Source organism: Mustela putorius, unplaced genomic scaffold (assembly GCF_011764305.1).
Source record: "Mustela putorius furo isolate JIRA1106 unplaced genomic scaffold, ASM1176430v1.1 tig00003836_pilon_pilon_pilon, whole genome shotgun sequence".
NCBI classification, from domain to species: Eukaryota; Metazoa; Chordata; class Mammalia; order Carnivora; family Mustelidae; genus Mustela; species Mustela putorius.
The window spans coordinates 28,555,207-28,565,616 of NW_025421989.1; positions in this window are offsets into that span (position 1 = coordinate 28,555,207).

Here is a 10,410-nt window from a genome sequence, read left to right on the forward strand (position 1 = left end):
CAATGGCACTAAATTCCTATCTCTCAATAGTTACCCTGAATGTTAATGGGCTAAATGCCCCAATCAAAAGACACAGGGTATCAGAATGGATAAAAAAACAAAACCCATCTATATGTTGCCTCCAAGAAACTCATTTTAAACCTGAAGACACCTCCAGATTTAAAGTGAGGGGGTGGAAAAGAATTTACCATGCTAATGGACATCAGAAGAAATCAGGAGTGGCAAACCTTATATCATATCAATTAGATTTTAAGCCAAAGACTATAATAAGAGATGAGGAAGGACACTATATCATACTCAAAGGATCTGTCCAACAAGAAGATCTAACAATTTTAAATATCTATGCCCCCAATGTGGGAGCAGCCAACTATACAACTATACAACTATAGCCAACTATACAAAATCAAAGAAACACAATCAACAAAAATACAATAATAGTAGGGGACTTTAACACTCCCCTCACTGAAATGGACAGATCATCCAAGCAAAAGATCAACAAGGAAATAAAGGCCTTAAATGACACACTGAACCAGATGGACATGACAGATATATTCAGAACATTTCATCCCAAAGCAACAGAATATACATTCTTCTCTAGTGCACATGGAGCATTCTCCTGAATAGATTACATCCTCAGTCCTAAATCAGGCCTCAGCCAGTATCAAAAGATTGGGATCATTCCCTGCATATTTTCAGACAACAAGGTTCTGAAGCTAGAACTCAATCACAAGAGGAAATTTGGAAAGAACCCAAATACATGGAGACTAAAAAGCATACTTCTACAGAATGAATGGGTCAACCAGGAAATTAAAGAAGAATTGAAAAAATTCATGGAAACAAATGATAATGAAAACACAATGGTTCAAAATCTGTGGGACACAACAAAGGCAGTCCTGAGAGGAAAATATATAGTGGTATAAGCCTTTCTCAAGAAACAAGAAAGGTCTCAGGTACACAAACTAACCCTACACTAAAAGGAGCTGGAGAAAGAACAAGAAAGAAACCCTAAGCCCAGCAGGAGAAGAGAAATCATAAAGATCAGAGCAGAAATCAATGAAATAGAAACCAAAAAAACAATAGAACAAATCAACGAAACTAGGAGCTGGTTCTTTGAAAGAATTAATAAAAGTGATAAACCCCTGGCCCGACTTATCAAAAAGAAAAGAGAAAGGACCCAAATAAATAAAATCATGAATTAGAGAGGAGAGATCACAACTGACACCAAAGAAATACAGACAATTATAAGAACATACTATGAGCAACTCTACGCCAGCAAATTTGACAATCTGGAAGAAATGGATGCATTCCTAGAGACATATAAACTACCACAACTGAACCAGGAAGAAATAGAAAGCCCAGAAATAGACCCTCACCTCTATGGCCAACTAATCTTTGACAAAGCAGGAAAGAATGTCCAATGGAAAAAAGACAGCCTCTTCAATAAATGGTGTTGGGAAAATTGGACAGCTACATGCAGAAAAATGAAATTGGACGATTTCCTTACACCACACACGAAAATAGACTCAAAATGGATGAAGGACCGCAATGTGAGAAAGAAATCCATCAAAATCCTTGAGGAGAACATAGGCAGCAACTTCTTCGACCTCAGCCACAGCAACATCTTCCAATTTTAGTATATGTGCTGCCGAAGCGAGCACGCACAGCAACATCTTCCTAGGAACATCGCCAAAGGTTAGGGAAGCAAGGGCAAAAATGAACTATTGGGATTTCATCAAGATCAAAAGCTTTTGCACAGCAAAGGAAACAGTTAACAAAACCAAAAGACAACTGACAGAATGGGAGAAGATATTTACAAACGACATATCAGATAAAGGGCTAGGGTCCAAAATCTATAAAGAACTTAGCAAACTCAACACCCAAAGAACAAATAATCCAATCAAGAAATGGGCAGAAGACATGAACAGATATTTCTGCAAAGAAGACATCCAGATGGCCAATAGACATATGCAAAAGTGCTCCACATCACTCGGCAGCAGGAAAATACAAATCAAAACCACAATGAGATATCCCCTCACACCAGTCAGAATGGCTAAAATCAACAAGTCAAGAGATGACAGATGCTGGCGAGGATATGGAGAAAGGGGAACCCTCCTGCACTGTTGGTGGGAATGCAAGCTGGTGCAACCACTCTGAAAAACAACATGGAGGTTCCTCAAAATGTTGAAAATATAACTGCCCTATGACCCAGCAATAGCACTACTGGGTATTTACCCTGAAGATACAAACATAATGTTCCGAAGGGGCACGTGCACCCGAATGTTCATAGCAGCAATGTCTACAATAGCCAAACTATGGAAAGAACCTAGATGTCCATCAACAGATGAATGGATCAAGAAGATGTGGTATATATACACAATGGAATATTACGCAGCCATCAAAGGAAATGAAATCTTGCCATTTGCGACGTCGTGGATGGAACTAGAGGGCATCATGCTTTGCAAAATAAGTCAAGCGGAGAAAGACAACTATCATATGATCTCCCTGATATAGGAAGTGGTGATGCAACATGGGGGGTTAAGGGGGTAGAAGAAGATTCAATGAAACAAATGGGATTTGGAGGGAGACAAACCATAAGTGACTCTTAATCTCACAAAACAAACTGAGGGTTGCTTGGGGGAGGGGCTTTGGGAGAAGGGGGTGGGGTTATGGATATTGGGGAGGGTATGTGCTATGGTGAGTGCTGTGAAGTGTGTAAACCTGGTGATTCACAGACCTGTACCCCTGGGGATAAAAATATATTATATGTTTATTTTAAAAAATTAAAAATTAAAAAAAATGCTACTATAAACATGGGTGTGCAAATATCTCTTTGAGATACTGATTTCACTTTCTTTAGATATATACTAAAAAGATACCTAGATCACATGGTACTTCTATTTTTAATTTTTTTAGTGGAACTACCATACTCTTTTCTACAGTGGCTGCACCAATTTATATTCCCACAAACATTGCATGAGGGTTCCCTGTCCTCAGTACTTTTGCCAACACTTGTCTGTTGGACAACAGGAATTCTGACAGGTAGAAAGGGATATCTGATTGTGGTTTAGATTTGTATTTCCATGATGATTACTAATGTTGAACATCTTTTTATGTACTTGTATGCCATCTGTAAGGCTTTGGAAAAAAATGTCTAATCAGATCCTCTGCTCATTTTTTAATCAGTTTTTTTTTGTTGTTATTATTGTGGAGTTGCATGAGTCAATAATTATCCCTTTTTTGGAATATTAACACCTTATCAGATAATAGATTTGCAAATACCTTCTCCCATTCAGTAGATTGCCTTTTTGTTTACTTGATTTACTTCATTATGCAGAAGCTTTTAGTTTAGTGTAATCCCATTTATTTTTCCTTTTGTTTCCCTTGCCTTTGGATTCAGACCCAAAAAACATCAGTAAGACCAATGTCATGTTGCTTAGCACCTATGTTTCTTCCAGTAGCTTTACAGACCTTAAAGTCTTAACCCTTTTGAGTTGGTTTTCGTATACAGTAGAAGATAATGGTCTAGTTTTCCTTTAATATTGAAGAGACTCTCCTTTCCCCAATGTATATTCCTGTTTTCTCTGTCATTAATCAACTGACCATGTATTTGTAGTATATCTCTAAACTCTCCATTCTGATCTACATGCTTGTTTTTATAACAAAATCTACTGTTTTGATCACTAAAAAGTTGTAGTATAGTTTGAAATCGGGAAGTATGATATACTCAGATTTGTTCTTTCTTAAGACTGTTTAGCTATTCAAGGTCTTCTAAAGTTCCATATTATTTTTACAATTATTTGTCTAGTTCTGTGAAAAACTCTATTGGTATTTTGATAGGGATTGCATTGAACCTATGGATTGCTTTGGGACGTATGGACATTTTAACAGTATTGCTTCATCTAATCCATAAACATGAAATATTTTTCCATTTTTTAATGTCATCTTCCATTTCTTTCATCAGAGTTTTATAGTTTTCAGAATATAGGTATTTTACCTCCTTGGCTAAATTTATTCCCATGTATGTTAGTCTTCTTTTTTTTTTTTCATTAATATTTTATTTATTTGAGAGAGTGAGCAAGAGAGAGCACAAGCCATAGGGGAGAGCAAAGGGAGAAGCAGGCTCCCTGCTGATCAAGGAGGCCAATGGGGGTTCAATCCCAGGACCCTGGGATCATGATCTGAGCCAAAGGCAGTGCTTAACTTACTGAGGCACCAAGGTGCCCTGTATGTTAGTCTTCTTATGAGATTGTAAATGGGATGATTTTCTTGATTTCCCTGATAGTTCATTATTAGTGTATAGAAATATAAGCAACTTGTAAATATTAATTTTGTATCCAGAAACTGTACTGAATTCATATATTCTAATAATTTCTTGGTGGAGTCTTTAGGGTTTTCTATCTAGTATCATGTCACCTGAAAACAGTGACAATTTTACTTCTTCCTTTACAATTAGGATGCCTTGGGATTCAACTATTGGGATATCATCAAAGTAGAAAATCTTCTGCACAGTGAAGGAAAAAAAATCAACAGAACTAAAAGGCCACCTATGGAATGGAGGAAGGTATTTGCAAATGACATACATGATAAAAGGTTAGTATCCAAAATATGTAACAAACTTATGAAACTCAACACCCCCCCAAAAAATACTCCATTTAAAAATTGGCAGAAGATATGAATATACATTTTTCAAAGACATCCAAATGGCCAGCAAACACATGAAAAGCTACTCAATATCACTCATCATAAGAGAACTACAAATCAAAATCACCATGAGATATTACTTCACACCTATCAGCATGGCTAGAATAAAGAACACAAGAAACAACAGGTGTTGGTGAGGACATGGTGAAAAGGCAAAACTCTTGCACTGCTGCTGGGAATGCAAACTAGTGCAGCCCTGCTAGAAAACAATGTGGAGGTGCCTCAAAAAGTTAAAAATAGAACTATCCTAAGATCCAGCAATTTTACTAGTGGGTATTTACTCAAAGAATACAAAAACGCTAATTTGAAGGGATATATGAACCCTAATGTTTATGGAAGCATCATCTACAATAGCCAAATTATGTAAGTAGCCCAAATGTCCATTGATTGATGAATGGATAAAGAAGATGTGGTACATACATACAATGGAATACTACTCAGCCATAAACAGAATGAAATCTTGTCATTTGCAAGGACATGGATAGAGCTAAAGAGTATAATGCTAAGCAAAACACATCAGAGAAAGAGAAATACTATATGATCTCACTAGTGCATGGAATCTAAGAAGTAAAACAAATGAGTAAAAGGAAAGAAAAGAGAGAGGCAAATCAAGAAATGGAATGTTAACTATAGAGAACAAACTGATGGTTTCCAGAAGGGAGTTGGATGGGGATATGGGTAAAATAGGTGATGGGGACAAAGGAGGACACTTGATGTGATTGAGCACAGGGTGTTGTATGGAAGTGTTGCATCACTAAATTGTACCCCTGAAACTAATATTAAACTGTATGTTAGCTAACTGGAATTTGAAACTTCAAAATATTTATGTGCTTAGCATTTATTTTGGTAATCAAACTAAAAATAATGTAAACTATAAAAATATCTCAGTTCACTGAAATATTTGAGAATTTAATATGTAGACATATTTTCTGATTTAATGAAAACTGTCGAAACAAAAAATTCCCATCTTATTAAATAGTCGACCAGTATGACAAGTATATAATGACAAATATATAATATATATACTGAATACATATGTAAGTATATATATATATATATATATATATATATATACTCATTAATTACTCATGTCTAGTTTGCACAAGGTAGGAAGTACAATATACAGCTACCACATTTCCTAATATATTAAGTGTTTTAGTCAAGGTCAAGACTGGTTGTTAATGAGGAACTCAAATTCTGAGTTAAACATATTTGGTTTGAATATAAAAACACATTAAGACAATCTATTTTTCCCATCATTAGAATGTTTTTCTAAAGGAAATAATAATACATAGCAAATAATTCATGAATTTTAGATGTTACTTTCCAAAATCATTCCAATTAAATATAGGACAAACTATTTAAAAATGTTTTAACATAGTAACATACAAAGTAATTTTTGCTGAACCACTTCTTTTCTTCTTTCTGTTTTGTCTATGATTTTTTAAAATTTATTTTCAGCATAACAGTATTCATTGTTTTTGCACCACACCCAGTGCTCCACGCAATCCGTGCCCTCTTCAATACCCACCACCTGGTTCCCCCAACCTCGCACCCCCCGCCCCTTCAAAACCCTCAGATTGTTTTTCAGAGTCCATAGTCTCTCATGGTTCACCTCCCCTTCCAATTTCCCTCAACTTCTTTCTCCTCTCTAACTCCCCTTGTCCTCCATGCTATTTGTTATGCTCCACAAATAAGTGAAACCATATGATAATTGACTCTCTCTGCTTGACTTATTTCACTCAGCATAATCTCTTCCAGTCCCGTCCATGTTGCTACAAAAGTTGGGTATTCATCCTTTATGATGGAGGCATAATACTCCATAGTGTATATGGACCACATCTTCCTTATCCATTTATCCGTTGAAGGGCATCTTGGTTCTTTCCACAGTTTGGCGACCGTGGCCATTGCTGCTCTAAACATTGGGGTACAGATGGCCCTTCTTTTCACTACATCTGTATCTTTGGGGTAAACACCCAGTAGTATAATTGCAGGGTCATAGGGAAGCTCTATTTTTAATTTCTTAAGGAATCTCCACACCATTCTCCAAAGTGGCTGCACCAACTTGCATTCCCACCAACGGGAACCACTTCTTTTTTTATGTTAGATACTTCCTTCTAAGCTTTTTATTAAGGTTTACACAAACTTTCATAATCTTGCTGAATCATTTTTATTTACTACTAATGCCTTCTTCAGTTTGGGTCCTTTAAAAAAAAAACATTCTCTACCTCTCATATCATAGCCCCTTTTATATATCTGCTACTTTGCTTTTTCATCTCATGTCATTGTGTAAGAAATTCAAAAACAAAGACTCCCTCCCTCGCTCCCTCCCTTCCTCCCTTCCTTTGCCCTAATGCTAACATGGAGCATAGCACAAAGAAGTTCCCAAAAGACTCTTGTTAAATAGATGGGTATTTGACAAGAAAGAGAGTAAGTAAAAATAAAATTATGAGCGAGGAGCAGTTTTTTCCTTTGACAATCATAGTTTAAATTCAGTGAGGGGTATTAACGATGCCACATAAATGACTTCCTATTTCACTGAAGTGTTTAATAAGGCCTTTAAAACAGTACTTCATGGCATCCTGCTCATCAAAGCAACATTCGGGACTCTTTTTGGTTCCCAATAAGTGATAAATAACAACAGGATTTGAGGTTTGCATAAGGACCTAAGGAGGAGAGTTAGCTAAGCTATTCCTAAGTGCTCCTTTATAACTGGGCTGATATAATTTTAGTTTATTATGTCTACAATTTACACAGGTATATTTTCAATTGGCTCCTTTATTAACTTATATATTTTTAAAAAGAAAACCAAATACAAAACCTTAGATAATGTAAAATAATACATTGTAATTTTTATCATCACTCCCTTATTAAAATCATAGTTTACAAAGAGTTTAAATTACTCCTTACTTTTTGTATGTTGTAATGTCAGGGAATGATGAATTTGATACAGTTCATGTTCTAACACTACATAGTGATGGATTCCTGATTCAAAGTTTCATCCTAAGAGGAAGAAAGATATGCATAAATCCTCTGAAACACTTTTTTTCATTTGTATGGGTTTTGAAAACTAGAGGATCAAATGACAAAACTTGGAATTCTTTCTGCCCAAATAGTGTGGGGCATGGAGCACACCAAGTAAGAGAGAGAGATAGGAAGGACTGCCCAACCCACAGTTTGTCTCCCTTTTCTGAAAACTGCCACCTTTTCCATTCCAATAAACCTATAAGCATAGTCTCAGGTGTCATGTTTGTACTGCATGACGGTGCCTTCCAGCCAGGGCTGACTGGACCAAGATTATCAATACCTGACTCAAAGTGTGACACACACATGCTCCCCTTGGAGTGTTTTACTCAAGATACATCAATTGCGAACTTGAACACTCAGTCATCCTTAATAGCAGACAACTAGGCCCATGTCCCTGCCATTCCTACAGCTTGATTATTTAATTATCCTTGAATTCTATTACTATAGAAACCACACACACACACAAACACACACACACGTGCATATGTGCACAATTTGAATTCCAAAGTGTATTTGATCTGCTTTTTTATCTATTGCAAGGATGATATATTATTAATATTCACAACATGGCTTGAAAATCAGGTATATTTCAGGAAGAAAAGATTATGCTACTAGAGAGATTGAAGTAAATAAGGAACAAGGGTATTTTCAACAACATACAGTAGACCCCCTTTATCCATGGGGTATATGTACAAAGACCCCCATGGAATGTCTGAAACCATGGATACTACCAAACCCTACAGACACTGTTTTTTCCTATACGTACATACCTATGATAAAGTTTAATTTATAAATCAGCAGTGAGAAATTTACAATAATAGTAAAATAGAAAAACTATAGCAATACACTGTAATACATTATGTGAATACATTATGTGAATATCACCCTTCAAAGTGTCTTACAGAAGTGTACTCATCATTCGTGTGGTGATGGGAGATGCTACAATGCCTATGGGATGAGATGAAGAGGTGATGTAGTAACACCATTGACCGCAGATAACTGAGACCACAAAAAAACAAAACCACAGATAAGAAGAGACTACTGTATGATCACGTTGTATATAGAATTTCTTCAAGAAGCCTGGGAACATAGAAGTATTGTGTTCTATAGATAAACCTGAAAAGGAATGCATAGGAAGGAATGCTATATAATGTTCCTCCAAGTTATACTTTTATATCAATAAAAACTTTTTATAAAAATTCTTTTATATAACCACACTTTTTACATAGAACTTGAAAATAATGTATAAATTCTACCTCATTTTATCAATTTAAAAACAGTCTTTGACATAAAAAGTTCATTATTTTTTTGAAGAAGAAGATAAAATCAGGTAGAGAAGTCCAGAATTATACAAGTACACATGTATACATATCCAAGAAATCATAATTACTAATACCTTGTCCTATCTAATTCACTGTTCATAACTCAATCCTAAATGAAAGCAATACAGACATGTTGCAAGAGAGTTTTTCTCTCATCTCGAGATCTGTTCTTCTATCCCACCCTCCTTCATAGGTGGTCATCAAATGTGAATTTTATGCTCATCAATCCAGTCTAATTGTTCTATATTCCACATACATTTCTTTTTTTTTTAAAGATTTTTTATTTATTTGTCAGAGAGAGAGATAGGGAGAGAGAGCGAACACAGGCAGAGGCAGAGGGAGAAGCAGACACCCCGCCAAGCAAGGAGCCTGATGTGGGACTCGATCCCAGGACGCTGGGATCATGACCTGAGCTGAAGGCAGCTGCTTAACCAACTGAGCCACCCATGCATCCCATTCCACATACATTTCTATATCCAAAACCAATACATGGTATTGTGTGTGTGTGTGTGTGTGTGTGTGTGTGTATCCTTTACCAATTTACTTATGTGCTAGGTGCCCTTCGCAGAACTAAGCAGCTGTCCAGAGCAATCCATATTCCCCTCCTCATACTGTGGTAGTACTGCTGAGGGAGATGCTATTCACCCTCTAACAACATTTCATTGCCTTTCTCACATCCAGTGTGTTCTTATTTGATTAGTTTCTCCCAGTGGAATATGAGTGGAAGTAATTTGTGTCAATTTTGTGTTTGAGATTTTTAAGAGCTAACATGTCTTTTCCACTCTTTCTTTTCCATCCAATGGCTGAATGCAGAGGATTCTGAGATCAAACAGATGGTGGATCAGACAGGAGAAAGTCTGGATGCTTGCAATGCCCCATGAAGGAAAGCCACATGCTGCCATGGACTGGAACATGAGCATGAAATCCATGGCTGTTAACTCTCTGAAGTTTGGGGTTTGGTTTGTTTTAGCAGCTAGCTTGAAAATAATGTGTATATTACCATACTTTCCCATCATTCTAAGATATTCTTCTTTTTTCTTCAACATTATGTATTGGGCATAGATCATTACTATGCCAAGTATATATAACACAGAGTTTCTCAAAAGCAGCACTACTGACATTTTGTCGTGGGCAATGCTTTGGTATTGGGAAAGGAGGGCTGTCCTTTGCATTCTAGAATGGTCATTAGCATCCCCGGCTTTTACGCACTAGATGCCAGTAGAACATCATCCTCTGCAGTCATTACAGTTAAAAAAAGTCTCCAAACTTTGCAAAATGTCCCCTAGGTAGCAATAGCACACTCAGTTGAGAAAAATGCCTGTAACACATCCCTTTTAGCATTCCATCACATGTATTAAGG